This window comes from Spermophilus citellus, assembly GCF_964194105.1.
Source record: "Spermophilus citellus genome assembly, chromosome: 11".
Lineage (NCBI taxonomy): Eukaryota > Metazoa > Chordata > Mammalia > Rodentia > Sciuridae > Spermophilus > Spermophilus citellus.
In genome coordinates this window covers 47786405-47814340 of record NC_138192.1, presented here as the reverse complement: position 1 = coordinate 47814340, position 27936 = coordinate 47786405, and the positions used below count along the sequence as shown (strand labels likewise).

The window sequence follows — 27936 nt, the reverse complement described above, 5'->3', positions numbered from 1 at the left end:
ATTTTTATTTTTTCCTTCCCATAACCAGTTTTAAAAAAATACAATGAACTCAGGTACAAGGATTCCATTTTTAAAAATCAGAGTGCAAGAATAGCCATGGCCATTGCCCAGGTTAACTTACATATTTACAGCGTGCAGGGTGGCATGGCCAGAGGCAGGTTGGAAGGTGGTAGTACAAAATATACAAAGGTGGTCTTTTGTGCTTTACATCTTAGAACCCTGTCTCATTTCCAAATGAGACACTATAAAACACAAATCACAGAGTATTTACTATATAACTTATGAAAAATGCTGTACAGATTCGTGACTATAAATACAGAGTATAAATGGCTCTTGGGAATTAGTATCTACAGGGGGGAAGGTCAGAGAGGGCTCAGCTTGGTATCCCAACCTGACAAGATGGAGATGCCTGGATGGGGGAGGATGGCAGAACTACACTGAGACTTTGGTCTCAAATAAGCCTGAAGCTCACCTTCCAAGGAAGAATTACAACAGATGAGGTGAGCAGCAATGGTATAAATGAAAAGGGGCTCTGGAAGGCAGAGAGGAGGCACCTGGGACATGGAGCCACCCCTTAGCCCTCAGCCACACGTAATCATGGTTCCCAGGGCAATCTAGCTGCACCTGGTTATCTTCCTGGAAAAGTCTGGAGACTCACAGGCACGGAGAGGGTGGAAATGTTTGAACAGAGACTCCAGTGCATGTATGTGTGGGTGTGAACATGGATGGAAGTTGACCTCTGGCCCAGAAGTCATCTTATACAAAAGAGGAACTTGAGGCAAACAGACCTGTCCCAGGAGCAGGTGATTCCTGGTCCTAGAGATGACAGCAGTGGAGGGAGTGAGACTAATGGACTTGCCTATTCTGTTTCAAGGGCTCCAACCGGAACTATTTCTATCTGGCCAAGAAGTGGCATCAATGTAGCCTCAATGGTTGTCAATCAATTTGACTTCTAATTAGCCTGAGGTCCTCTGGCCAATCAACATCTCCCCAAATGCTAACCATTCCCTGTTCTTATCCTCCATCAGCCCAGCACAGGATCAGAATCAATCAACAACCAATCTGTGTGTGCGCCAAATGTATCCTAACCCTCTCTGTAGCTCAGGCCTGGCTCCCATCCTGAAAATTTGAGGACAAAGACACTGCAGGTTAACTTTGGGCCACCCACACCTGCCTAGGTAGGGAACTCCTGACAGAGTGGGGAGCATTGAGAAGTGGGAAGCCCACCTCCCATTCTCTTGTCCAAGTCTCCAAACAATTGCTATTTGCTCTCAACAGGGCAGCTCTGGGGCAGGGAGGCCTGTGAGCAAGAACTCTTGGGGGAAGTCAGTCTTTGCTAAGAAGGAGGCCCTTATGCTTTATCACAATGGAGAACAGCTTTGTACATGTGTATATACACACCCTTACATGGGTACCTTCCAGAACCTTCCATAAATCCCTCCTGGAGGAGGGGGCGGTTCTTTCTGAAAAGCAGGTTCAGTCTGAGAACATCCTATTTCACCTGTGTGCAGGAGTGGCTGTGGCCACCTCCTGGCCAGCTTGGTTGTCCTCATCTCCCTTGGTGATGTGTGGTGCCTTCTGGGAGTGGGGGTCTAGGGCATAGAAGCTGACAGTCTGAGTAAAGGAAGTAGAGCTAGGCCTGACGTCAAGCTCCCCACTAGGGACAAATCCCTGTGAGGCAGCGGAAAGCATGCCAAGGCAGGGAGGGCGGAGCACTCGGCACCTGAGGTCCCCCCCAACCTCTGGGTAGTCCTAGAAGGCCGTGCTATTGCAGATGGCCTTGGTGCCCAGGACATCAGCGTGGGCCTTGACCTCATCTTGGTCTTCTCTGTTCATGGCGGCATTTTCGAAGGCCTTGGGGGCCTTCATGGGGACACCCTGCACCTCCTCCAGGTCCTCGCAGCACTTGCTGCAGTGGCAGCACTTGCCGCAGCCGCACATCAGGCAGCACACCTGGCAGCACACCCGGCAGCAGCAACAGCAGCGCTGCTGGCAGCAGCTGGTGGCAGCAGCTGGTGGCCAAGGTGATGAGGTTGTCTCAGTGCTTCAGGGAGTGCATCCATAGGGGCAGGAAGTTCCAATTGCGGAGCTTGATGGGCAGGACGCGTGGGCAGCGAGACTGCAGAAGCCGGAGGCAGACCACCAGCAGCAGCAGGAGGATGATGGACACCCCCACGCCCACCAACACAGGCCAGCTGGCCAGCGAGAGGCCGAACACCGTCAGCGGGGTCAGGAAGAAGAAGAAGATCAGGTAGAACACGGTAAACCAGATGTTGCCCAGCCCCTTGGCCAGGCGGATCCGCAGGCGGGTGAATGGGATTGGGTACCACAGCAAAATGCCAGAGATGTTGAAGAAAAAGTGGCACAGGGAGATCTGGAGAGAACTCTTGAGAGTGTTGCCCGGGCTGGCTAAGGCAGCCAGGATGGTGGTAGTGGTGGTGCCCATGTTGGAGCCCAGAGTGAGCGGATAAGCCCTCTCAATGGTTATCACACCGATACCAATCAGAGGGGTCATGGCAGACGTGAACACTGAGCTGCTCTGCACGATGAAGGTCATGCCCGCTCCGACAAGGATGGCTAGGTAGCCGTCACCCAGGCAAAGGGAAAGGGGAAATCAGTGTTGATGGTTTTCTTGATGACAACCGCAACCTGTCCCTTGAGCACAGAGCCCAGGAGCTTGACGATCATGATCAGGCAGCCACAGAGGACCATCAGGGAGATAATCAGCAGGATGATGCCCACAGCCAGATCCGGGAGGTTAAAATTCACAAAGATGTGCTGGCACTTGGCAATGTTCTCCTTGTAGGTCACGTTCTTGATGGCCCAGGTGTAGATGCCGTCCATCCAACAGAGGGAAGGGGAAGTGCAGTTCTCAGGCGAGGGGACATTCATCTGAGTCGTATTTGTAAAAGTTTTGTACCAAATCTTGATCAGACTCTTGTTTTGGGCCGATTCGTCATTCATTGCAATTTGGTGGATGACTTTTTTATCCAGCTGAATGATGAGCTGAAGGGAAGGGATCTGTGATGACTTTCAGAAGTGCTGGGGCATCTTCTCCATTCTGGAAGTGGAAGGTGTCCACCACCAGGTTGGTCAGAATCTCCAGGTAGTGGGTGGCAGCCTCCAGGGGCAAGAGCACCAGTACAGACAGCCAGTTGAAGAACTCATGGACGGTGGCCCCTGCAAAAGCCCTCCTGAACTCTCTGTGGTCTCCAGCCTGCATGAGCGCCACAATGGTGTTGGTGATGGAGGTCCTGATGTTGGCCCCCATGATGATGGGGATGGCTGCCCCCACGGTCAGCAATGAGGAGGCCACCATGCTGACGATGATGGATGAGGAGGTGCTGGAGCTCTGCACCATGACGGTCACCAGCACCCTGATCACCAGTCCCGCCACGGGGTTGGACATGATGGAGTTGTTGCTGAAGAACTGCCCAGCCACTTTTCCTCCAACCAGTTGGAAAGCGCTGCTGAGGACATCCAAGGAGCAAACGGACAAGTAGAGGAACCCCAGGAGCAGAATGAATTTTCCAATCCCTTGGAAGACACATAAGAGCTTCCCTTTGGTGTCTCTCTCTGACCACTTGATCCCAGTATCCTGGAGTGCGGGCAGGTCCCAGGGGTCTTCCACATCAGTGGGCTCCTCTATCAGAGTCGCAGTGGAGTACGAGGGCAGAAGTTCAATTTTGGCTGCAGGACCACTGCTCTCATTTTTGCCAGTCTCCTTGCCTTTGGCTAGTGCGGACTGATGACTCGTGGCCCCTTCGATGTATTTATTGGGGTTGGGCCGGGCATTTTCCAACTCAGGCCAAGGAGCCATGGTCTGGGAAGGAAGTAGTCGTCAGGAGCAAGGCGCAGTCGTCAGGGACAAGATGTCTCAAGAGCAAGATGTCTAGGGAGCAAGACAGAGGGAGAGGAGAGGTGAGGCTTTATACAGGAAGCCAAGATCTACTTAGCCCCACCCAGGTCTCCAGCCTCCCTAATCTGTTCAATTTAACTTCCACCTTAGGCCTGAACAGCCCTACCCAGGCCAGAAGCCTCCTAAACCTGCTCATCCCTGATCCTCCTGGGCTGGTTTAATCCCCTCTTCTCTGGACTCAAGTCTCTTATATAAAATGTCTCTTCTTATATTGTATGAACATCTTACCATATGCTTTAAATCATCTCTAGATTACTATAATTTCTAATACAATATAGATAGTATATAAGTGATTATTATACTGTGTTATATAATGACAAGAAAGAAAAGTTAGTACATGTTTCAGTACAAAAGCAATTTTTTTCACATATTTTATGCTTGAGTCTGTAGATTCTGAACCTGCAAGTGTGAAAGGTCAACTATATATACATGCCATAAAACCATAAAATCTAAATATAAAGATAAGATTTTTAAAATGTTTTTTCCAGATTGACGATAGCTTTAACAACATTAGGAATATTTATATATGCTTCCAGATCTCATTAGGGTCACTCCTTTTAGATACGAAATTTTGCAGGAACAACAGAATTGAATAAGAGGATTCCCTGCAACCACATGCAAAATTCTTAAAGTTTGATAACTTGTATGGAAAATTTGTATGTAGGTCAGTATGTCAGAGATTGGTATGCATGTGAAGGACAAATGCAATATGAAATTCCAGAGATGGGCAGAAACCAACCGTCATTATCTAGTAAACCTCAGTAGGAGGAGAGTGATTGAAAAGGGATGTCTTCTTAGTTGCTCATAGAAAAAAAAAAAAAAGTCAACAAGTAAGACACTGAGAGACATTACTATTTGGTCTGACTCTTACCATCCAATCTGACTTTATCATCTAAGTTAATCTCATTTCCATGTTTCCTCTATTAATATAATTTCTTATTCCAACACTATTTGGAGGTGGAGGAGATAGATACTATTGTGTGCTGTGACATAAGAGATGCTGGGGAGAAGCTCCTTTTAAAGAAACAAAAAAAAAATTAAACTATAGCAAAAACACGTAGCCTGCAATCATTTCTGGAATTATTTTTTATTGATGCATATAAAATGTAAATGCATATAATAAATTTGAGCATGAAATTTTTTTTTTGAATGAGTGTTCTTTGGAGTTAAAGATGTTGGTATCCAGAAATCCTCTTTAAAATGGGAATACTCATTGTCTGAATGTATTTTAATTCATAAGTGCAATGTTTTCCTGATCTTCAGCATTTTAATAGGGTTCTAGGTAAGAGGGTTGCTAAGTGAAATTATAGATTTGGAGGGTAGAGTTCTACTTACTGTGCATGCAGGGCAAAAAAAAGAAAAGAAAACCATATTAAGTAATATGTCAAATACTTCCTATGTAACCAGGAGATTTACATATAAAATTTGGATCAAGTGCCTGTTGAATAAAAATAGAGATTCAGATAGATATGGTCCTTCTCTATTCCCTGCCCCTCCCCACCACTCTTCAGAGTACTATGAGGATCAAGAAGGATTCTGACACTAATGAAGACACATCCTTGCTCAAAAGCAAATGGCCAGCTACAATTTCTGATGCTCTGTGTAACAGGAATTCATTGAAATAGTTAAAAACTTTTCATCATTGGAGCTTTGTGGTAGGGCAGTGGAGGCCAGGAACAGGGTAAGAAAATAGGTCCCTAAGAGATGGCTCAAAACATGCCACAAAGTCTAAATATGGCTTAGTCTAGGTCAGAATGGTCTAGACTCTGTACCTTGAACTATGTGTCTAGAGACATCAGGAATGGATCTAATGTGAGACTACATTGAGTCTAATAGATGATCCTGTCCACTGGGAAAGAGTCATCCAAGGTGTAAGGCAAAGCTGACCCCCTTTGACACAGGCTCTCTTCTCCTGGTTCTGGGTGTTCCCCACTAAGAGCTCTCAATCCAGGAAGAGCATACCATTTATCTGGGTATCAGTAGAGGAGTACAGGAGGCCACAGAGTAGAACACAGACGACCTTAGCACAATAGTGAGACAGGACACCAAGTCCAAGGCCAAGTCTGTACCAATACTTAGGTAGCCTAACAAGTATCATTACCAGTTGCATTAAAGCTTAGTCATGAATAAATCCCTCAGCTTGTAGTCCTATAAGAATTCCTATAGTGACACATAAAGTGGGAAAGTCGCAGTCTTGATGACTGGACCATATAGGAAAATGATCTAATGAACTGTCAGCAAATGGTACAGATGACCCTACTGGGGCTTAGGTGACACTAGGGATTATACAAATATACTTTTGTAGATCTCCAGACAATCCAATCATGTAAAGTATTATTCAGAGTTTGTAGAACCAAAGTGGAAATTAGGTTTAGTGAGGTTAAATGAATTACAGCAGCAGGGCCAGCAAGTGATAAAGGTGGGAATCACACTTCTGTCTGTTGGATGGCAAAGCCATTACATTATTTTAACTCACACAGAATCTTAACATGTATTTAGTGAAGAATAAGATGCCAAAACTGAACTTCAAGATAGATTTTTGAGAAGAAAAAAATGATGTTAATTAAGGAAAATGTTGACCTGTCCCTAAGCTGGAACCCTTTCCTTTGTGAAAGTAAACACGCCAAATTAAGTTGGCAGCTGTCAGAGGTAGACAAAATTAAATAAGAGTCTTCCCTTCTGGTTCGCATCAAGTGTAGACAGGCAAAGTACACTTAGGAGCAGTTTCTGTTGTCGTCCTTTGCACTGCTGGAAACTGAGTGCCTTGTGAATGCTACATAAGCTCTCGACCACTCAGCTGTATCCCCAACCCCAGAAGAAATTCTTATTTTTGTCACTGAATCCATACTCTTTCCACCTTTGCTTGGAAAATTCTAATGACTAGAAAAGTATGCCTTCTATCCAGGTCAGTGTGTGTGTATAAATGCTTGTGACATAGAATTCTTGTTTTTTTTTTTTTTTTGTTGTTGTTGTTGTTTTTGTTTTTTGTTTTTGTCATCAAGTGGACATATCTCAAACTTTTACACTAAATTTTGACCAAAGGCACAATATCCTTTAAAGTTATATTATTATTGACTTGATCCCAGCTAAAGAAACTTCTCTGCCCAAAAGAATTGTACCCTTTTGCTTCTAATTAGAAGATGAACAGAGAACTAATTAGATACTTGTAAACCCATAGGAAAGAAGAGTCTATAACCTTTCTCCTAAATCTAAAATCATGTGAGTTTAAAAGACCTCATCTTAATTATTTAGAGCCTGATTTCTTGAGTTTCCATGCTACTATTTTTATTAGTGACAGAACAGTCAAATCTGAAGGCAAATGTATTGTTTTGTAGAAATAATCCAGGCAGTTTTATTTTCTCTCTTGTTTTGAAAGGATGACATAATTACCTGAACAATCCAGAAAATCCAGGATTTTAGCCTCCAGTTCTAAAAATTGTATAAATATTTAAAAAATTCAACACCTTGCAAAGTGATTCTCTACCACCATTTATATTGGAAGGAGAAAACACAGTGGAAATAGTGTCTCAAATCCCATGTTCCTTCTTCCCAACTTCAGAACCCGATCAAAAACATCAGCACTCTGGGAAAATCAGAAATCTCTCTTGGAAAGCATACCAGAATTCAACAAAGGGCCCTTTCTTTCTAGGTTTTTAAACAGGAAATTTGTGTTAAAAAAAAAAGACACAAAAAAGTAAACCTCTTAAACTTTTAGGCAATCATAAAAACTATGAGTTAACCTTCTATCTTTCTGCCAAGTCACTGCATGTTTATGGCAGCTGGCTGCTATGGACTTCAGGTTCCCACTACATTCATGTAAGAGAAATGGAGACCTTGAATGTTAAGAAGAAGGAGAAGATACACCCATGAACTCCATATAAATTTCCCAAAGCATCAAAATGCAAAGTGAGTCACAATTATGTGAATTGCATATGAATGTAATTAATTTGTACATGAAGAGAAGATTTTTAGTTTGCTATTATCTTTATAACAGCTTAATATACAGGAAACCAATCATTAGTAAGCTTGCCAGAAGTATGACAAACTGCTTGTTCCAGATTTCTTTAAGGATTTAATGCATGGATGTTATTTTCCAGAACATTTTGTTAAAACCTTCTATTGCTTATTTGTAATTAGAGTAAAAAAATAACATTAATTGGAATACTTTATTGAATTAAAAGTGACATAGCAAGGATGTAAATAATCCTGGTTTACTTGCAACCAGAATTCAAGAAAAACGAGGCTAAAAGCAATAATCTATTTCTTTTCTAACTACAGAATTTTTTTTTCTTTACTGATGTCCTCATTCATCTTTTTTCAAATGAAAGTTGATAGAAGTATTTAGAAAAGATGGTAGAGAGGAAGGAAAATGGAAAAAAAATTCAAACAATTTTTATAATGAAAATTCCTCCTCAGCTTTCAAAAGGTAACATCAGCATTGCCAATTTTCGGCATTTGTTCTGCTGTGTTTTATTCCATTCACTTATCAGAGTGTAGTCTTAATGGTTGCAATGCTCTAAGCATGCAGTTCTTTTCATGAGAGGAAAAAGAAAGAAAAATAACAGGAGACAGCTCTTCCCCAAATTCCAAACTGTCTTTTCTGTTTAGGTGGTTTGCCTTTAGAATATATTTTGTCAAATAGTGCCAAAACCAGGCTAAGAAATGTGGCTAACTATGGAAATAAAATTGGGCTTCTTGTATTGAAATAAGTTTATAAGTGTGATGAATTATTCTAACTATATCATTTATAATACATTTTTATAAAACGAATTTAAATAACATTACAGCCCATTACAATCAGTAAGGCAGGAGTTAGTATTTACTCAATTTTTTTAATCATTATTACATGAATATGATAATTAGTAATGAATTCTTCCTCCAAGTGACTTGTGTTAAATACTGTAAAATCAGATAGGCAGTTCATTGAAAACTGGAGTGTCTTCTGGCCTGTTCACAAGGTAATGTGTATGCTGCAAATAAAAATAGCATAGCTTTTTTTTTTTTATTGGATGTTCACAACATTACAAAGCTCATGACAAATCATATTTCATAGATTAGAATCAATTGGGTTATGAACTCCCATTTTTACCCCAAATACAGATTGCAGAATCACATCGGTTACACATCACATTTTTACATACTGCCATATTAGTGAAAAAAAAAATAGCATAGCCTGAAAGTACTAGCTGGTGATAGAACAGGACCCATTGGGTTCTGCCATTCAATAATCTAATTTTCTCCTCCCTGAAAATGCCCAGAATTCTCTGAAGCTCTTGGTAGTGCCAATTCTTCATGGGCACATGTATTAGTTTCCTATGTTATTCTAAAGGACAGTCATCTGTGCTAAGTCCTCTTATAGGATGTGCCTATCTACAGATAATTAGACATTTTTTAACCTAGCAATCTGCACTAAATGCTGTGTGTGTTCAGTTGTCCCATATCTACCTTCTCCTCATATAACCTTCTCATAATAATGATCATTTTATAGCATGTCATTTTTTTCCTTGTGCCCCTATCTCTGGCAATGATATCTTTTAGCATCCAGAATTAAAATCTTATACGTCTTTGATTAATCCTTTTTCTTTTTTCAACATAAATCTATACTCAGTTGCTTCTGTTTCACCATAATTCTTCCAGTTTTGTGATATCTGTCTCAATTCTTGGTTCATTTCAAATTTTTCTATCTCTAGTATCTCTGGAGGACATAAATTTCAAATCTTCTTTCTGCCACTTAATAACCATATGACCTTGGAAAATAATAGGTATTATTAAATGAACCCTTATTATGTGCCAGAGAAATGTGATTCACCTTGTATTTTATATTTCATAGAGTCCTAGGAAAAATGTAGCTAATTTTTTTTTTAAACCAACAAAGGAAACAGACTCCCTAAAAGTAAAAGCAGCATAAGACAGAGTAGGGCAGGGATTTGGGGCCAGCCCTCTTCATCTTCAGAGTAAAGTTCATGTTCATAAAACCTTAGACTGTTTTCATTAAGCCCTGATTTTCTCATCTATAAATGAGAACTTAAAGATTGTCAGATACCTTGCAAAGGGCAAGATTACAGAAGCACACAGAAGCCATTCCTAGATTATACAGTAAATCTGTGCAGGTTTAGACTGTACATCTACACCCATTCTTGTATTGTGCTTTGCCTGTATTTTATTGCTCTGCCATGAGTATTTTTTGTTACCATTGCAGCTACACTCCTGAAAAGCAGTTTCAATCTGCTTCCCTTTAGCTAGTCTTTCTCAATCTGCTAAAATCTTACTCAAGGTCATTGCTTATGGTTGTGCAGGGGAGACCAGCAGAGAGAATGAATAGGAGTACTGTTGTTAAGCCATGTTCCCTGTGTCAGGGCTGTGTCTGCTCAGAGGGAAGCTTGTGTTTTCTATTTGGTAAAAAGGCATTATTCTCTCCCCAAACCTCCAACCTACAGGATTGAATCTCTCCTTTACTAAGTGCCCTTTTCTAATTCGCATAAAACTTTCCCTTGACCCAGACACACTCTCGTCTCACCTGATAACTCCTGTACTATTTTTATTTATTGTTGCACAACAGTCATGACAAATTTAGTGGCCTAAAAAAGCTACAATTATAGCTCATATTTTTGTAGGTCAGGAGTCTGGGCACAAACTAGCTGGGTGTTCGGCACAGTCTCCCAAGGCTGCATTCCAAGTTTAAGGCAGAGTGCATTCTAATCCAGAGACTCAAGCAAGGAAGACTCTTTTTCCAAACTGCCTGAGGTTTTTGGCAGAATTCATTTCCTGGCAGCTGTAAATGTTATGGAACTTGCTCCTTCAAAGTCTGCAGTAAGATATAGTCTGTGCTGCTTCTAGAATCTTGCTTAAGGGCTCACCTGATAGGTCTGGCACACCTAAGAAAACATTCCCTTTGATAAACATTAACTTAAAGTCAACTGATTAGGGGCTTTAATTACACGTGCAAAATCCCACAAGTTCACCATGGTCTGTTGGTTAAAAGTTAGTCATAGGTCCTGTCTACACCCAAGAAAAGAGATGATAGAAGAATATTAATCACATGAGTCATCTTTTAATTCTTCCAGGAAGGATTTCTTCTTAACTTGTCTTGCCCAGTTACTGATTTTCTCTCTTTGAAATATCTATAGATATATTGTTTGTGTCTTCACCATTCTCACTTGTCACATAATGAACAATTATATGTATTACTGGAAGCTGCCCCAATCCTTCTGCTGCTTGCCTGTTTTTTTTTTCTTTTCCTCCATAACATACATTGCATGCTACGTATTTCATTTACATAATTTGTTTAATGTGTATTTTCTGTCCACCCTAAATTACAGTTCTTTAAGGGAACTTTGTTTTGCTCATTGATGTGTCCCATATGTTGAAAACAGTGCCTGACACATTATAGATTGTAAATATTTATTAAATAAATGCTGTAATATATCATCATTTCTTGTGTTTAATTAGAGTGAAATTTTATCAAAGTATCCTACTTTACAGATTAGTTTAACTATATCACAGCACTATTTTGGTTGTATAATCCACCAGAAGAGTAGTAATAATTATTAGCATATACCTCAATGAATGTATGGTCATTTTTAAGTGATATAAGGGGACATGTATGAATATATTTTGAAGGTTTTAAAGAAACAAGGTGCAAATATAGAAGGAATAAAATTAGATTCTAAATCAAAGTTCTAAATAAAAGTTCCAATATGTTTTCTGGATGATTTTCTCATATTATGACAGTCCTGTAGGTGTTTGATTTAAAATGTTTTAATAATTGATTTTTGATTATGACCTTATTGAAACCACACATGGATGCCAGCTCAAAGAGTCCTAAGAAAAATACATCAAGTCACCAACACTTTTAGTTTTATTGTATTGCAAGTAAAGGATGGGCTATTTGCCTCAGGATTGGGGAATTGTTGCTTAGGGCAAAAGAGAAGAGAGATATGGCATAGGAGAGTATATGGTTTTTAGAATTTAATCACATGGCTGGAGTTCAAATTCGCATGCTAAGCTTATTAGCTCCCTGAAGGTATACAAGTAACACAACCTCTGCCTATTAATTACTTGTTTGTTAATGACCATAATAATAATAATAGTAGCTACCACAGAGAATTGGTGACAAAATTTAAGTGAATTTAAACACCTCTGGCACATAGGAAATTCTAATGAGTTTGTTTACCTTTTCATTGTTTGGGTTTTTTTTATTTTTTAATACAGTGATAAAAACATCTACTCACAGAATTGTTATATGGTGACCACAGTACATTCCACTTAGGACTAGGAAAACTCACTACTGATATAAAACAGTGAAATGGGAAATACAGGGTAAAATCTACAACTAAAAGAGATAGCATTGCAATATCTTTCAATTTTTGTTGTGAAATATATATAAAGCTTAAAATTCAAAATATCATTGGGAGAAAATATAACTTGAACCAGCTGAAGGAATTACAGTTTGTATCACTGGTTAACAATTTATCATTGTAGCAAAGACTTTTGAGAAAGTAACTTGTGAATCTTGTGACTCTAATTATAAAATACTCTTCTCTAAGTAATTCTAGACATCTGTTTCATTAAGATTTGTCTTTAAAAATTAAAAACAGTAAGGAAGAAAATGGACTGTTGATTATGATATAATTGATGAGATTAGTGGGATGTGTCATAGAGCCAATGTGGCATAAGACACTGGTTATATACAAACTTAGTCACAAAGTCTCAGCTTGTAAGATCCCAACAGTTAAGGATTCTTTTCTCAGTGAACAATCCAAGTTTCAGAAAAGGAAGATGAAAGTATAAACAACCTGCCCATCCAAATGCTAAATACCACTTTGGAAATCTCTTCTGGGAAGTTACAACTAAAGGCCTTCAAACTGTCCCAAGTCTATGCTTCCTCACTGCAGTGGTACTCATTCTGAAAAGAAGCAAAGGAAACAATGTTTTGGAAGGAGTTTCATATATAGTATGGGAAGTCTTAATATCATAAACCCCAATTAGTTTTGAAATCAACATTTTCAGAATTTACCAGAATGTCTTTGGTAGAAGGTTCATCTGTAAATTGTTCTACCACAGGAATTTTGTGGTCAAACAATCCCCATTGTTATATCTCCATCTTAGAAATTTACAGTGCATATTTCCATATTGAAAACATTTGGATGTGCTGAGGGGAAAAATGATTTGACTTCAACTTGTCACAGTGAAAACTTATTTAAACATATAGCTATTTATTTAATTTTAGAAATAAATGTAATTATTTCCTCAAAATTAGTATTTCTTGGAAAATATACATAACCATGGTAATTTTAACAATAATATCTTAGGGTAGATAGATATCTAGGTAGCAGGTCTTCTATATAAAATAGCTCATTTAGTCCTCACAGTAGTCTAGTGATATAGGGACAGTTATCATCCTCCCTACTAATCTGGGTAACTAAGGTTTTGTGAGCTAATTAACTTGCCAAAGCTCCAATCTTCTAAGTCATTGCATCTCAAATTTGTAATAACAATATCTTTAAAATTTAAGCAAGCTGAGACCCAGAAGAGTATTAATAAGTTGGTGCTCAAATAAAATTGTTATTTACAGGCAGAAAAAGAATTATCTATTTAGGCTCATTACCAGTTTGCTAGTTCATTTGCATTATGATTTTTATGTATTTTTCTTCTGAATGCCATGGTACTACCATGAGTGCAGGCCTTACCTCCTTACATTTCAGCCTGCTCTCTTGGACCACAGGCTATGAACATAGACAATATTATTCATTTGGAATTTGATATGTTTCATTAACCAACATATCAAATGTTAATACTATGCAAGGGTTCTTGCATATGGTTAGTGTTCAATAAATTTTTGTGGAGTAGGATTGATTCATAGGACCCTGTGACCAAGGCCTTCAGCCTTTCAATAACATACTTCCTGTCCATACAGAGAATGATAACACCTATTTGTATTTCTATTGCCATAAATATTCATGATAGCCTTTGATATGCTCCGTAATCATCTGAATTTTTAATAACTAAAAGGTGTTTATCACTTGTTTTCAAAAGAAAGGTGTTGTGAGGACTTGTGAATTAAAATCTGTAAGCATGTTCACATCCTCATTAGAGAGTGCAGTGACAGTACAAAGACAAGATCATTTCTCTGAGTGTCAAGATAAATTCAGATAGAGAGATGACACTACCTCCTGACAAAAAAAAAAAAAAAAAGTGCCAGAAGAATCTCTGTCTTCTGCTGCCCACAGCAAATCTCCCTTCTTCCTGGCCAATCTAGGCTTTGCAATGTAGACACATCCTTTGTGAGGGCCAGGTTTGGAAAAATTTTATGGCCAAGTACGACTTCTAGAGGTATAGTTGACCTTGATGTTTATGGGACTCTTGATTAGTTAAGCAGGGATTCTATGTTACCTCTCTTAAGTGTTATTTTATACTGTGGCACGTGTGATTGTATATGGTGATACAAAATTTAAAAACCTGACAGGCCTCAATGAATAATGTGTTATCTGTGTAAATCCTCCATACTAAATAGACTTTAAATTGATAGTATCACACTGAACAGTGAGATAAAAGAGCCACCAGCACTTACCTTATAGGCTAATAGCTGCAAATGATTTTATGAATCATTAGTTAAGAGATGGGTCCTACCCATTTTTAAAATGCAATGTAGATTAACATATTTCATCTGTGATAAGATGCAAATAATTTTAGAGAGAAGAGAGTATCTCATGAGGTAAAACTCTCCCAATTTTGTGCCACTGGATCTTTTATTTGATTATAATTAATATGATTATGACTAATTAGAATTCCTCATGGTTAAAGGATGAAGATTGATAGGTTAATAGATCAATACTGGTTACTTAATGTTCTACGGTAGACTGGTTTTTGAAGCATGACACACAATATATAATTAATTTTTAAAAAATTGTTTTTAAGGTGACTGCTATTCGTGACATTTTTTCTAAATCAGAAAGAACATAAAAATTAGGCAAAACTGAGATCATCCTTTTGGCTAAGGTTTAGTAATTATTTTACTTTTTCCATTCAATTAATGTTCTTTTCCCTTTAGTAGACACAGTTGGGTGAGTGTTCGAAGTGTTTTGTAGTGATTTCACGGTGCAACTCCCAATAAAATAAACACGAGCTGCATGGCTAAATTAAGGCATGCTGCTTTGAAAATGTACCCCACTATTTTCAGCATATTAAATTGTCAGTAGCTGATAAAATCGGGCTCACATTTGTAATTTGAGAGTATATTTGAAATACATTTTTAACCTTTCCATCCAAACTTGGTATGAAATTTAGATGGTAGTATCACTTGATTAGGGATACAGCTACAGGGCATGAAACCAATGTACGTTTTGGAAATATTTCTAAATATGTCAAAGTTTAATATATCTAGAGATAAATAGATTGTAATTCATGTCCAGTGGAGTTTGCTGTACTTCAAGAGAAAGAATCTGAACTCATTTCACCACTTTTGTTCTGTTAATGTGCATGGCAGCTTCTCCTTACCTTTCTTTGAGTTTTCAAGGTGTCTTTGCACTCAGTCTGTTGAGTATCATGCTCACTAATCAATTAACAAATAATTACTTAGCAGGAACTGTGAAGTAAGCAATGTACTGGGCTCCTTTCCTTCCCAGGACTCTATATTTGCACTCTGATGCTCAGTAAATATTTACTGCATTGCATTTTTCTTTTAAATAAAAGAGGAGATTTGCTAGCAAGCAGGCAATAGCCCCTCATGCACAATAAAGATATGTAGATATGTCAAAGCAGATGTATCTACAAGAGGCAGTAGATAAAACCAAAGCCATCACCTTTGGAATTAAACCAAATTTACATCCAATTCTAATTTTCTCAACTAAAACTGGAATGATCTTGGCTAGTTGCTTTTCCTTTTTTTGCCTCAATTTTCTCAAATTAAAGTAGAAATAATAGTAGAATGATCTAAAAGTGATCTTCTGACAAATAAATGAATTTATTTAAAGTGCAGAGTTTCTAACTGTACCTGGCTCAAGGCAAATGTGATGAATATGTTTTGATGTTGTTATTAACAGAATACAGAGATAGTTTGGAACCTGGATTCTGATTTTCTCCTGGTTTTTAAACTTGTGATATTGTGTATATAACTCTAAAGCTCTGAATCTGATCTATATTCATTTATATACATAGATTTAATCATTCTTGTGATTTTCTTATAGTTTTTTTTTTTTTTTTAATTTGCAGAATGTGCTGTTCTTGTAAGTCTTGATGCTAATCATTACTTCACTGTTGTGAGGAATCAATGGAATTATGTGGTTAGTCACTTAAGACCACTTGGCCCAATGTGGCTCAATTACATGAAACCAGAGAATAGGATTTCCCCAGACTAATAGGAGTTCCCTACCACAGTGTGAGGGTGATCATTGCACTGTGAGGAAAGGAAGTCAATCAGCTGTGAGTCAGATGGGCAAGCAGTGCCCTAAGGTTATCAGAGGTACCATGGATTTTTACTTTCTTTACACATGTGTGCCCTTTGTGGAAACATGGCATACCAAATCCATACCTTTAAGGCCTTACATTAATTATAGCCTTCAGTTCATGGTCTTAAGTCCTTAAAATAAGTATGTTTATATGTCTATTATTACCACTTTGTTTCATACATCTTAAGGATTGCAAATGTATATTCCTTTATACTCACTAGCCTATGCTATATGTATACACACAGATATATGTAATTATGAGCATTATAATTATATATGTTATTTTTAAATTTATTTACTGTAAATAAATTTCCAGACTTTGGAAATTTCTGTATCCTTATTTTAGAACTCACTATGGTCTTTTGTAATTTAAAAAGGATACTTTTGTGTACTTATTGAATCTATAGTACCCATAATATGGAAGAAATAATGGGTAACTTAACAATTGCATAAATTATCATAAAATATTTAAAGAAATAATTCCTATAAATGTTTATTTTTAAAACACTTTTTGTCTCATATATTTAATCCAACTGAAAATTATGTAAATTTATGATTTTGGAATTGTACAGTAAAATATGGGGGATAAAAATACTACTAGAAATGTAGTAACATTAACCTACTTAACCAATATTTTATCTGGTACTTGCATCTAGTCCTCATAGATGTTTTACATTGAATTTAGTTGAAACGTGTAGTCACCTGGTAGACCCTGGTCTAGTCACTTTCAGGATGATGCTGTGGCTACTATCTCCAAATTCTACACATAGTGAACTGTAAGAAACCCATGGGGAGGACTGGGAAGGGAGTTTGAAGATGAAAATATTAAATAAATTGTCTAATCTACAAAAAGGAGTTAGCATTGATTCATTCATTCACAATACCATCATTAACCATTCATAGGTTTTATTAGATTTAAGATAGGAAAAATATATTTTAATATAGTACTCTTTTATAATTTCATAACTGGTCTAGTTTTTATTATCCTTTTTATTTCCTCTTTTCAGCCAAACTGAAGCTTTTTTAACCCAACATTTTTGCATTTTAATGGCTATTCCCAATAGAAAGCTATAATGCTTCCTCTTAATTTTACTTAATTATCTTCTGCAGAATAAAAGTCTTAAATAATTCCAAGAATTTTTATAATTATTTAAAATTTCCATCAACAAAAGCTAAAAGCTCATGGGATATCGTTTCCTCTCTTAAAAAAACCAAGCTACTACTTTCTACATTTTATGACAGGGAAACAAATCATGGGAGCATTTATACGCATTAGGACCTTTACTGATGATTGTAGGCTGAATAATGACTTCCCCAAAATGTTCATATTCTAATCCTTGTAGTCTGTGAATATCCCAGTTAGAGACACAGGGGAATTAAGACTTCAGGTGGGTTAAAGCTTGCAAATCAGCTGATCTTACATTAGAGAGATCATCCTGCAATTCAAATAGGCCTAATGTAATTGCAAGAGCTCCTTAAAATAGAAGAGGGAGGCAGACAAGTCAGAACCAAGGGGAGATGCAGTTAAGAAGAGGTCAGATTGATACTTAATAGGAAGGACTTCATGAGCCATTCCTGGCTTTTTGATGGAGGATGGGGGCTGAGAGCAAAGGGAACTTGAGGGTAGCAGAGGCTGCAGAAGGTAAGGCAACATATTCCCTGGAGCCTCCAGAATGAACTATCTCTGCAGACACCTTGATTTTGGCCAAGAGACATCTATGTTAGACTTCTGAACTACTGTAAATAATAAAATATGTATTGTTTTAAGGCAGTAATTTTATAGAAATTTTTATAAAAGTGAGAGAAAACGAATACTTTCATTATATAAATTATTATTTTCATTGTTCTTCTGCCACTTTCAAAATTCTGTGGATTTTCAAATGTATGGATTCCTAAATTTGGAGATTTGGATACAAATTTGTTACTAAGTGGCTATGTGATCCTGGCTCACATTTCTCTGTGCCTTCATGTCATGTATATATAATAATGCTGTCTCTGACACTCAGCAATAATGGAATGAGAAAGATAGCTGTATGATGTTAGGAAAGTATAGTCTTCATTATTATTTTCCTGGTGGCTAATTCTTTAAGTTCTTGGAATAATGATAGTTCAGGCAAGAAGATTCAAAATGTAAGGTGACAGAACCATAAAAGGATAGGTAAAATTTTACCTTTATATGTGAACAATTAATTACACTAGATCATAATGTCTTGCTGGAGGGCAAAAGAAGGAATTGTTGTTTTCTTTTTTGTTGTTGTTGTTGTTTTCTTAATAATATTTTTAGATTTAGTTTTTATTAAAAATATTTTCTGGGTTGTGGCTGTAGCTCAGTGGCAGAGAGCTTGCCTAGCATGCATGAGGAACAGGGTTTGATCCTTAGTACCACATAAAAATAAACAAGTAAAGGCATTCTGTCCATCTACAAGTACAAAAGATTAAAATTTTAAAAAAAATTCTTAATTTTCTTCTCTTTAGTCTCTTGAAGTTTCCCTTTCCTTCCAACAAACTATATATGTAGATATATATATATATATATATATATATATATATATATATACATACACACACACACACATATATATATAATCAATCTATTTTACATGCATACATATATATCCTCTCACATGTATACATAAGATATATACATATATATTAAAAATAAGGTCTAGAAATAATATATTAAAATATTTTGTTATTTTTTTGAACTCCTTAGAATTCAAAAAGCATAATAGATTACTGTAAATTTCCAAAAGAAGATATTCTTGTGTTCATAAAGGATTTATTTCTCTCAATCATATGAGATGAATCATTCAGAATATAACTTTGGCTATTCACAAAATTACCCTATTTATGCTAGCTAGCTAATTATATTAGCATACCAACTACCTGGAGAATGTTTGGCAAATAGCCATAATCTCTGGAAAATAGAGGTAACCAGACAAAAATGTACTCTGAACTAGTATACACATACATGTTGCTCATGAGGGAAATCACCAGCTTCCACTCAGGATTTTACTGAGATTTATTTCTTTGTAAAAATATGATGAAAGAAAATTTTTTTTATTTTATTTGTTGATACAAGTCAGTTCTAAGATTAGTACCAGTTCAGATAACACTAAATAAATAGGCAGTGACCATTATAAGAAATGAAGATTGACAAAACAAAAAGATAAGACAATGAGAATAAAGAGCATAGAAGAGAGACCTTAAATTCATAGCAATATGGACACATCAGCATTGGGATAAGCATCATACTGTATCTCAAGTCATCCAAGGTAATGAGCACAGTATAAACACTGACATTCTAAAGTTAACCTTGAGTCATCAAGAAAACATTAAATTACATTCAGTTGTCTTTGTTTCAGAAGGCAAGAAAATATAAATTGATTTTAGCAAGACCTTCACCTTTAGTTCTGACATTTAGTGTGTAACTATATAATGGTCAAATCACTGCCAAAGGGAGTTTGTGAACTTCATCTCAATAAATCAATGGTTAAAAGAAAAGAAAAGAAAAGAAGAAAAAATGCTGTGTCCTGTACATGGACTGTCAGCTTTAGGTTTAGTCTTAAGTTGGAAAATACACTTCCCAGACACCTTTTCCAGATTTCTTGATGGACACTGCCAATGGAATCCAATTCTACATTGCAAGGTAGAAAGGAAGAATGCCTTTCTTTTATTCTGCATATGGTGGAATCCCCAGTAGCAGCAGATAATTAACAACACATGAGGCCAATAGTCTAATTATAACACGAACAATTCAGCATAGACTAAGCCTCTTGGCCTTGGATCCACAGAAAATTTCTTGTCCTTGGAATACCAGTTCTTGTTTAACTATAGCTACATCTGATCCCTTCCTTTTCTCTTCTTTTAGTTCTTTCCAATACCCATGCCACCAGTCACGTACTAAAATTCATGCTGCTTGAATTGCTAACATAATTCCCATTTTTTTTCAGACAGGATAACAACAAATGAAAAAAATGTAATAAAAGTAAGACTTTTATTAAAAAGTCTATTTGATTTGTCTGGAAATTTCAGCCATTCAGCCAGTGTAAAATATACTCTGAGATCTAAGTGTTGGTACTTGCTGATATTATAACAATAATTTAAGATGCTGGCAGCAAAAGTTCTGCTTAGCAATTAAAACTACTTTGAGAATTTTCTAAGAGTGGGTATGCACAGACTACCGACTTCCGTTATTTCATAGTGTAACGTAAAGAGAAGGAAACAAAGTAGACGTAGCTAAAATATCATGCCAGTATACTCTGGCATCATGAGCAGGTGACACAGTGGACTAATATCTTCAACACAATTAGAACAACCTTCCTTGGTCAACATTCATTCCCAAAGTCCAACAGAATGTAGGTTTACAGTGAACCTGGTCCATGACTCAGTGGGGCAAGTACTTCTGTGATGCACCATGAGTATTTCATAATCATGATGTTTCTTTCCTTTTTTTAATGAATTTTTTTTCTGACAAGGAGACACTGAGTCACAGAAATGTTTAAGTTTTTCTTAGGAAGGCATTGCATTCATTTTCTCTAAGTAGAACTTTTCCCCATGGGGTGAAATATCAGGCCTTTGTCCCAATTTTTATTTACGGGCACAAAGTGGGTTGTTAATGTGCTTAAATTGATGCTTTTATATTTGCTTTCCTTTTCATTGAGTTCTCCTCTTTCCCATCCACCCTGTCTATAGTTACCAATTAAAATATTCCCCCTAAGAAGGTGAAATCATAATTTTGAGTGGCTGAACCAATTAAAAGAAATGTTGATATAAAATGTCACTATTCTATTCCATGTGTAATGGGGAGTTTTTCCTTGATTTTCCTAGAACAGATACCCAAAATTTGGATGAGCAGTATAAAAATTCAAATAACAGTGGCCTGTATTTTTAGAAAGACCGCCATGTAAAAGAGGCAAGAAAAAGACAAAAACACAGGGTTTATAGTCAGTTAACCTGAATCTGAATATTCTCTCAGATCCTTCCTACCTGTGAGTATAAAAGAGGAACAGAATATTTATTGAGATAAATGATGAAAGCTGATTTATGCAGAGTAATGAGATTGTATCCCTACCACAGTGAGTGATTCTGTGTTATAAATAGAATAGATAGAATACTTATAGTGAATATATTTATATAAATGTATGTGTGTGTTAGGTTGAAATATTTGAACTTGCTTACAGTGAACTCCTTTTGACCTACAAAATATATGTCTCTCTCCATTAAGGAAATTGTAATCTCTTATAGAATGGTTGGCACAAGGTATAAGATTGTTGCCAATTATTGATAATAACAAGACATTGCATTTCCAATGTTAAGGGTGCTCACAATAAGCTGGACCTGTGTGTGAGAGGCATAATAGATGTTGGAGAGCAGAGGAAATTTTCCATTAAAGGACAGGGTAAATTTGGGTGTTTTTAAAATCATAATTGATTGTGAAAGATCATAAACTAAATGTGTTACAAATGAATTTAAATAATGACATAAAAGTCTCTAAATATAATTTGAGAGCAAAGGATTTCATTTTTAAGTAAGTGATAGAGATTAGGATGAAAAGTACATTCTCCAGAATAATGGAACACCAAAGAACAAAAAAAACATATAGTCTTCCTAATGATGTCATGGGGCATCTAGAATCTTTACTCTGAACACTAAAATGCAAAAGAAAAGATGAGTTATGATCTGTGCATAAAATGCCTGAACCACTAAGTGATGTGGGAAAAGTAGCTTTGAAAGACCTTAGACAGATGATAGAAAATGAAAGCTTATCTTGGTCCAAAATGGGTTGCTATTAAGCTGAGTTGTAGTAAAATTTTATAATTCTAAAGAATGGTAGTGAATTTATTATAGCTGACAAACTACTTAAAAATAATATTTATGTATGTATGTATGGACACATACATATACATTCCTCCTAATTATTAAAATGCACACATTGAAAACTGGTTTTGAATTTGTTTATTAATTGTTGTTTATATCTTCATCATAAACATGTAATGCCCACAGGATTGTCTGGAATATCCTAGCTCTGTGTGTGATGCTAAGGATGGTCCAAGAGAGAAGTCTGATTGGTGGCTATAAACACTACTATAGCTGTTTTCCTTATATATTTTAAGAAGTTTTGCCAATGTCTCTGTGCTAGAAATAAGGACATTAGCAACAAGTAAAAAATTGCAAATGAAAAACAGAATTTTCAATTTGAGCAAACTAGATTGAAAAATTCCTGCAAACTAGATTTGAAAAATCATAAGGAACAGATTTAAATACTCCATGCATCATCAATATTGTTATATTTTAAAGTCTTAGGTATTCTTTAGCATATATAAATACCAATGCTCCTTTCATAGTACTATAATTTCTGGCCAGTTTATTATCTGGAACTACTTCTTTATGAGTAGTCTATATGTTTAATTTAATTTACCTGGTTATAAACTTTATGCACCCTTCTAATTGCTAGGCACATTTGTTTCACTTCAGTTGGTAAAAGATTATCTCATGATTTCTAAATTGCAGGATAAATTTTGAAAACATGCTGAAAATTGTTTTTTCACTGTTTTCACAAACACTGGTTATTCACAGTTCTTAAGAAAACCTAGAGTTTCAACAGATGAAGAAAACTGATCATTTAATCAATAGATTTGATTCCATACATAAATATTGAGAAGTTAATATGGTTCATATTCTACACATTAGTTATTACCTGATTTGTTTGCTGAAAGTAATATAATTGGCTGATAAATATCACCTAACTAAAAATAATGTGAAAAACAGAAACTTTCACATCTTTATATATCAAAAGCAAGCTTCCCCCTCCCTACATTCCTATCTAGTGATTTCAGTATTGTGTGTGTGTGTGTGTGTGTGTGTGTGAATGGTGACACTCTACTTTATTCTTTCTCTGATATTAAATTATTTCATAACTCTAACTTTTAAAGTTATCAGAGAAGAAAAACATGGAGTTTATTAAATTTTGAATATGAGTGAACTTATTGCCTTTGAAGCAAAAAAAAAACCACTAAACAAGTGTCTATTATGCAAATCATTACCATTTGTAAATTACTCATTATGTAGCAGTGGCAGCAAAACTGATATAACATGAAAGAGCCAAGTATCTGTTGTTTTATTTGCTATTTTAGTCATTTAGAAAATGTTCAAGATTCTGTTCAAGAAGGAGGGGGAGAATGCAAGATGCTTAGATATACTGAAGGGAAAAAATAAGTTTCACAAATCATTATTTTGAAAATTTATCATTTTGATAAAAATTAGTAATATAGGTATCATTAAAATATGATTACTGATGAAGGAAAATTGTAACATACTCTTTTACATATTCATTGAAAGATTCTAGTAGATATATGCATACAGTAGAGACTTATTAAAACTGCATACTTATAACTCTTGTATGTTAATAATGACATGAGACAATGCCCTGAAGTGGGAAATGATGAGATTCTCAAAATATAAGAGAGCTCATATGAGACTGACTTATTTTAAGGGGCTATTTTGTGTTACTACAGCTATGTGAAATTGTATGATTATAATCAGGGAAAACTGAGCTGCTATAACCATGCAGCACTGACTGCAGAACACTCTTGCAAATACTATCAACTGTACAGGAGATTATACAAGAGTCTTCCTGGAAGATAAGAGAAGGCAGTTTTGAAATAAACTCATACTAAGAGATGAAATGATTCACCAGGGCATAAAGGGAAACTGTGGCAAGAAGAAATCATAACCCAGGGCCAGTTACAAACATCTGAAATTGGAACTACTTTGACCATTTCTACAAACTCCACTGTCAGAATTATGGAGTGAACATAAGAATGCTTAATAAGTGTTACTTATAAGCAAAGTGAATAAATAGGCTCCTGCTTTCAGAATATGAAGATATGGGCATTTTATGAACCAACAGTTTCTACTAATTATAAGTTGCCAATTATAATTTTAATTTATTCCACAACCAGTGTTCTCAGTGTTTTAAGGAGAGAATAAGCAAAAATATAAGAAACCTATAATTCATTAAAAAAACCTGAGAAAACATTCTTAGTTAGGTTTGGCCTATTTAATTTTTTTTAAAGGACACATCTTTACATTTACAAAAAGACTGTATTACCTTTTCTTTGAAGCCTTAGTGTTTGGAAAAAAAATATATTGTATTTATATAGCATATCTGATATCAAGTCCTTTTTGTGTATAGTGTTATTTTAATGGGAAAGTTCATTTCCAGAATAAATTGTTGATTCTACACCTCCAGCTTTTTTTTGATAGAGAAATAATTCATTAATTGATCAATGATATTTAACTTATTTACTCTAGAGCAGATGATTAACAAAGCAATAAAAAAGGCAAGAGATAAAACTTAATAGTCCCTATTCATGAATCACTTACATAACCTTTATATTTGACCAAGACATCATTATTTTCCATGCAAATAATTTGTTTTCTGTTTATTAAGATTAAAAATGTCTCAAAGAAAGACAACGTTTTACATTAAAATATGGTAGAGATAATAGCATACTACTACTGAAATAGGAATTCATATTCACAAATTTACAAAGCACCCAATTCAGAAAAAAAATGGTAAGTATTCTTCCTTCTCAAAGCTTTGTAAAATTGTAGGAAAATTAAATCTCTTGAGAAATATCCATTGGATTTGTGGTAGGTATATTAAAAGTAAAAGAAATCTTTGCTGGCTGAACTTCTTCCCCAAAGCTAAGCTCTCTAGACACAAAGAAAAAAGAAAATTTTAAAAAAGAGCTTAAATCAGCTCTACACTGGTTATCTCCAAGGTTAATTAATTGTTTTAATTGCACCATGCTGTAGCCAGAGACAGAAACATTGTCAGATATAATGCAGTGGAAAGGAATGGGATGAAGGAGAGTTTGTGGAATTTAAACTCTTGAGAGATGGCTCTCTACCTCACTGTACTTTAGATGCAAAAAAGGTAACACAATACCAGGAGAAGGATATATCCTCAAACAGGAAACAATTATGTAGTTTTAAAGACCCATCAGTAATTACACACACATTAATTAGCCAACTGCAAACTTGGCAATTCTTTGTTTACTTGATTAGTGTAATAGTCAAATTCTATAATTCAGTCTCCCAGATTCAATTTGAGGGCAATAAGTCCAGTTAAATCCAAAATGCATTACCATCAAAGGTAAATAGATTTTTTTTCATGCTGTACATACAGATGATAATAAAAATAACATTTATGACAACTAGCTATGTACATAGCATTTTCCTTTAAGTCACTTAGAAATTATTTCTATCATACCATTTTACAAGTGAAGAAATGGAGACAGAGGGGTTAAATATCTACCGAGAATGATAGGTAGTAAGTGGTGGAACAGTTTTGAATCACTACCATGCTGTCACAGTAACTTTATTTCATGCATCTGAGAAACAGATTTTAGAGGAAATTTCTCATAACGTTGTGAAGATCAGTTATAATTTGAACTGGTACTAGATTTCCAGTTTGGTCAACATGGTCATTTGGGACAATTCTGAGAGCTAAAAAATGACCTTACTTTTCTAATATGCCCTTATTAACATATTTATAATTTTAAAGATCCTGATGGTCTGAAGAGAACAAACATATATCACTATTTTGAAATATCCATAACTCTTGGCGAAGAAAAACATCTTGATTTTTCCATTTCCAGTTATAGTCTTACTCCTAAGATTAGAATATATGTTAGAATTAAACAGATTTAGGAATATATCAAATTCCCTATAAATATTGAATAGGGATAATTATAAACTTGAGAAAAATGAGTCAAAGGAAAAAAATTCAGCCAGCCAGACTGACTAACTATTCTTCCCCATGATAGACAAAGCATTTTGAAACATACTTCAGAATAAATGGAAAGATGAAAAGTCAATCTATGTTTGCATTGACCATTCGTATATGAGTAGGTAGATGAGTGTTAGTTATTTATATGTAGGTAATAAAACCAAATCAATTCTTGAATATTTTTATTGTGGTTATATGTACAGGACATAAATTTATCATTTAAACTATTCGAAGCATGCAATTCAGTGGCATTAAGTATATTTACATTGTGCAAACAGTACCACTATCAATCCCCAGAAATTCTTTATAACATCTAATTTTAAAGGTGAAAAATTTTAGTAAGAACTTAAGAACCCAGATACGTAGCTACATATTTTGGATAAAAACATTTATTTTCATTGCTCTGTGGAATAAGAAGCCCAAATTACTTATGTCTACATAATCTTCATTATTTCCTTATATTTCCAATATGTGGTCATTTATCCTTCACACATTAGAAATGAAATATCTACTTGGAGTTTTTTCCATTTTCATAATTGTAAAATGTTCCTGGAGCTTTATATCAAAGCTATATTCATTTCAATACAGAAAAAGCAATTTTAATTTGTTAGAGTTGCAAATCATTTTGGGGATTCATTGAGGTGAAACATATTCTATATACAGAATAATGCATTTTATGTTTTAGACAATTCCAAACTCTGGCTTAGCTGATTTTACCTATAAGCTAAAAATATATTGGCAATATCTATGAATTGAGTGGTAATGACAGTATGATATACAGATAAATATATCAACACAGAAGAATCTGAAATTTTGATTGCTTTTCTTTACTGTCTGATCTAACATCCTAAAGAATAAAATTGGAATAATGCTGTTAGTGGAAAAATTGATTGTCATTTCATTTTTTATACCTAATATCATCACTTACTAGCTTGATTACTTAAGAAAAAAAAGGAAAGGAAAGGAAAAATGCCCAAAGAACATTTAAATTCTACTACTTTTACTTTTGAAAAGATTTTGACATTTTAATTAGATTTTTTAAAAATTATTATTTATAAAGTAATTTGAAGGCAACACTGTAGAAATCATTACTATTCCTAGGCCAGAATATAAAATCGTGATGCATCTTCATAATTATTGTCCTGGCACGACATTACCAAGTTTTTAATCTCATCTGCATCATTGAAATAAAAATAGGTGGTTTGCCAAAATTTGCATTGCCCAAACTCAAGCTAATAACCTAATTTACTGCTTGTCTAATTGTTAAGCTGACAATGCTGTTTCAAAGTCATTCAGGTGTATATCATCTTGGTAGTTTTATTTTTTTTTTTTTTTTTTTTTTTTTTTTTTTTTTTTTTTTTTTTTTTTGAGAAAAAGAAGTTTATTGCTTTGCTAGCAAAGAAGAAACATAGGGTCTCCTGTCCCAGAGGCTGGGATTCTCTACAATGTCAATTGTCACAGTAAACACAAATTATGATCAGTTATTGCCCACGGTAAAAACAGTAAATTTACAAAAGTGTTTACAATTTCAGGAGTGAACAGGGATAGAACAGAAGTGATAAAGGATGTGATGATTATGAGGGAGGAGGAGAGTAAATAGAAATAAAACATTGAAGAGGGGAAAAGAGAACAATGGAGATGGGTCATTAGGAGAAGAAAAGAGACAGGATTGAAGGACACAGATAAGTGAGAGGATAGTGTATGAGATAAAAATTTTTAAATAAAAATTTAAAAATACAAGAACAAAGCCAAAATGCACTAATAAAACATCC

At 35.6% G+C, this 27936-nt stretch overlaps 1 protein-coding gene and 1 pseudogene across 2 annotated transcripts in view; one reads left to right on the top strand and one right to left on the bottom strand.

The window, feature by feature from the left end:
- LRP1B (LDL receptor related protein 1B) overlaps window positions 1–27936 on the top strand; it is a gene marked incomplete at its 3' end in the record, with an annotated part of 1847377 nt that overhangs the window by 129349 nt on the left and 1690092 nt on the right. The window lies entirely within an intron of this gene.
- On the bottom strand, window positions 1753–3820 carry LOC308630472 (sodium-dependent phosphate transport protein 2B-like; annotated as a pseudogene). Its single transcript has one exon. The product of its transcript is annotated as a sodium-dependent phosphate transport protein 2B-like (transcript).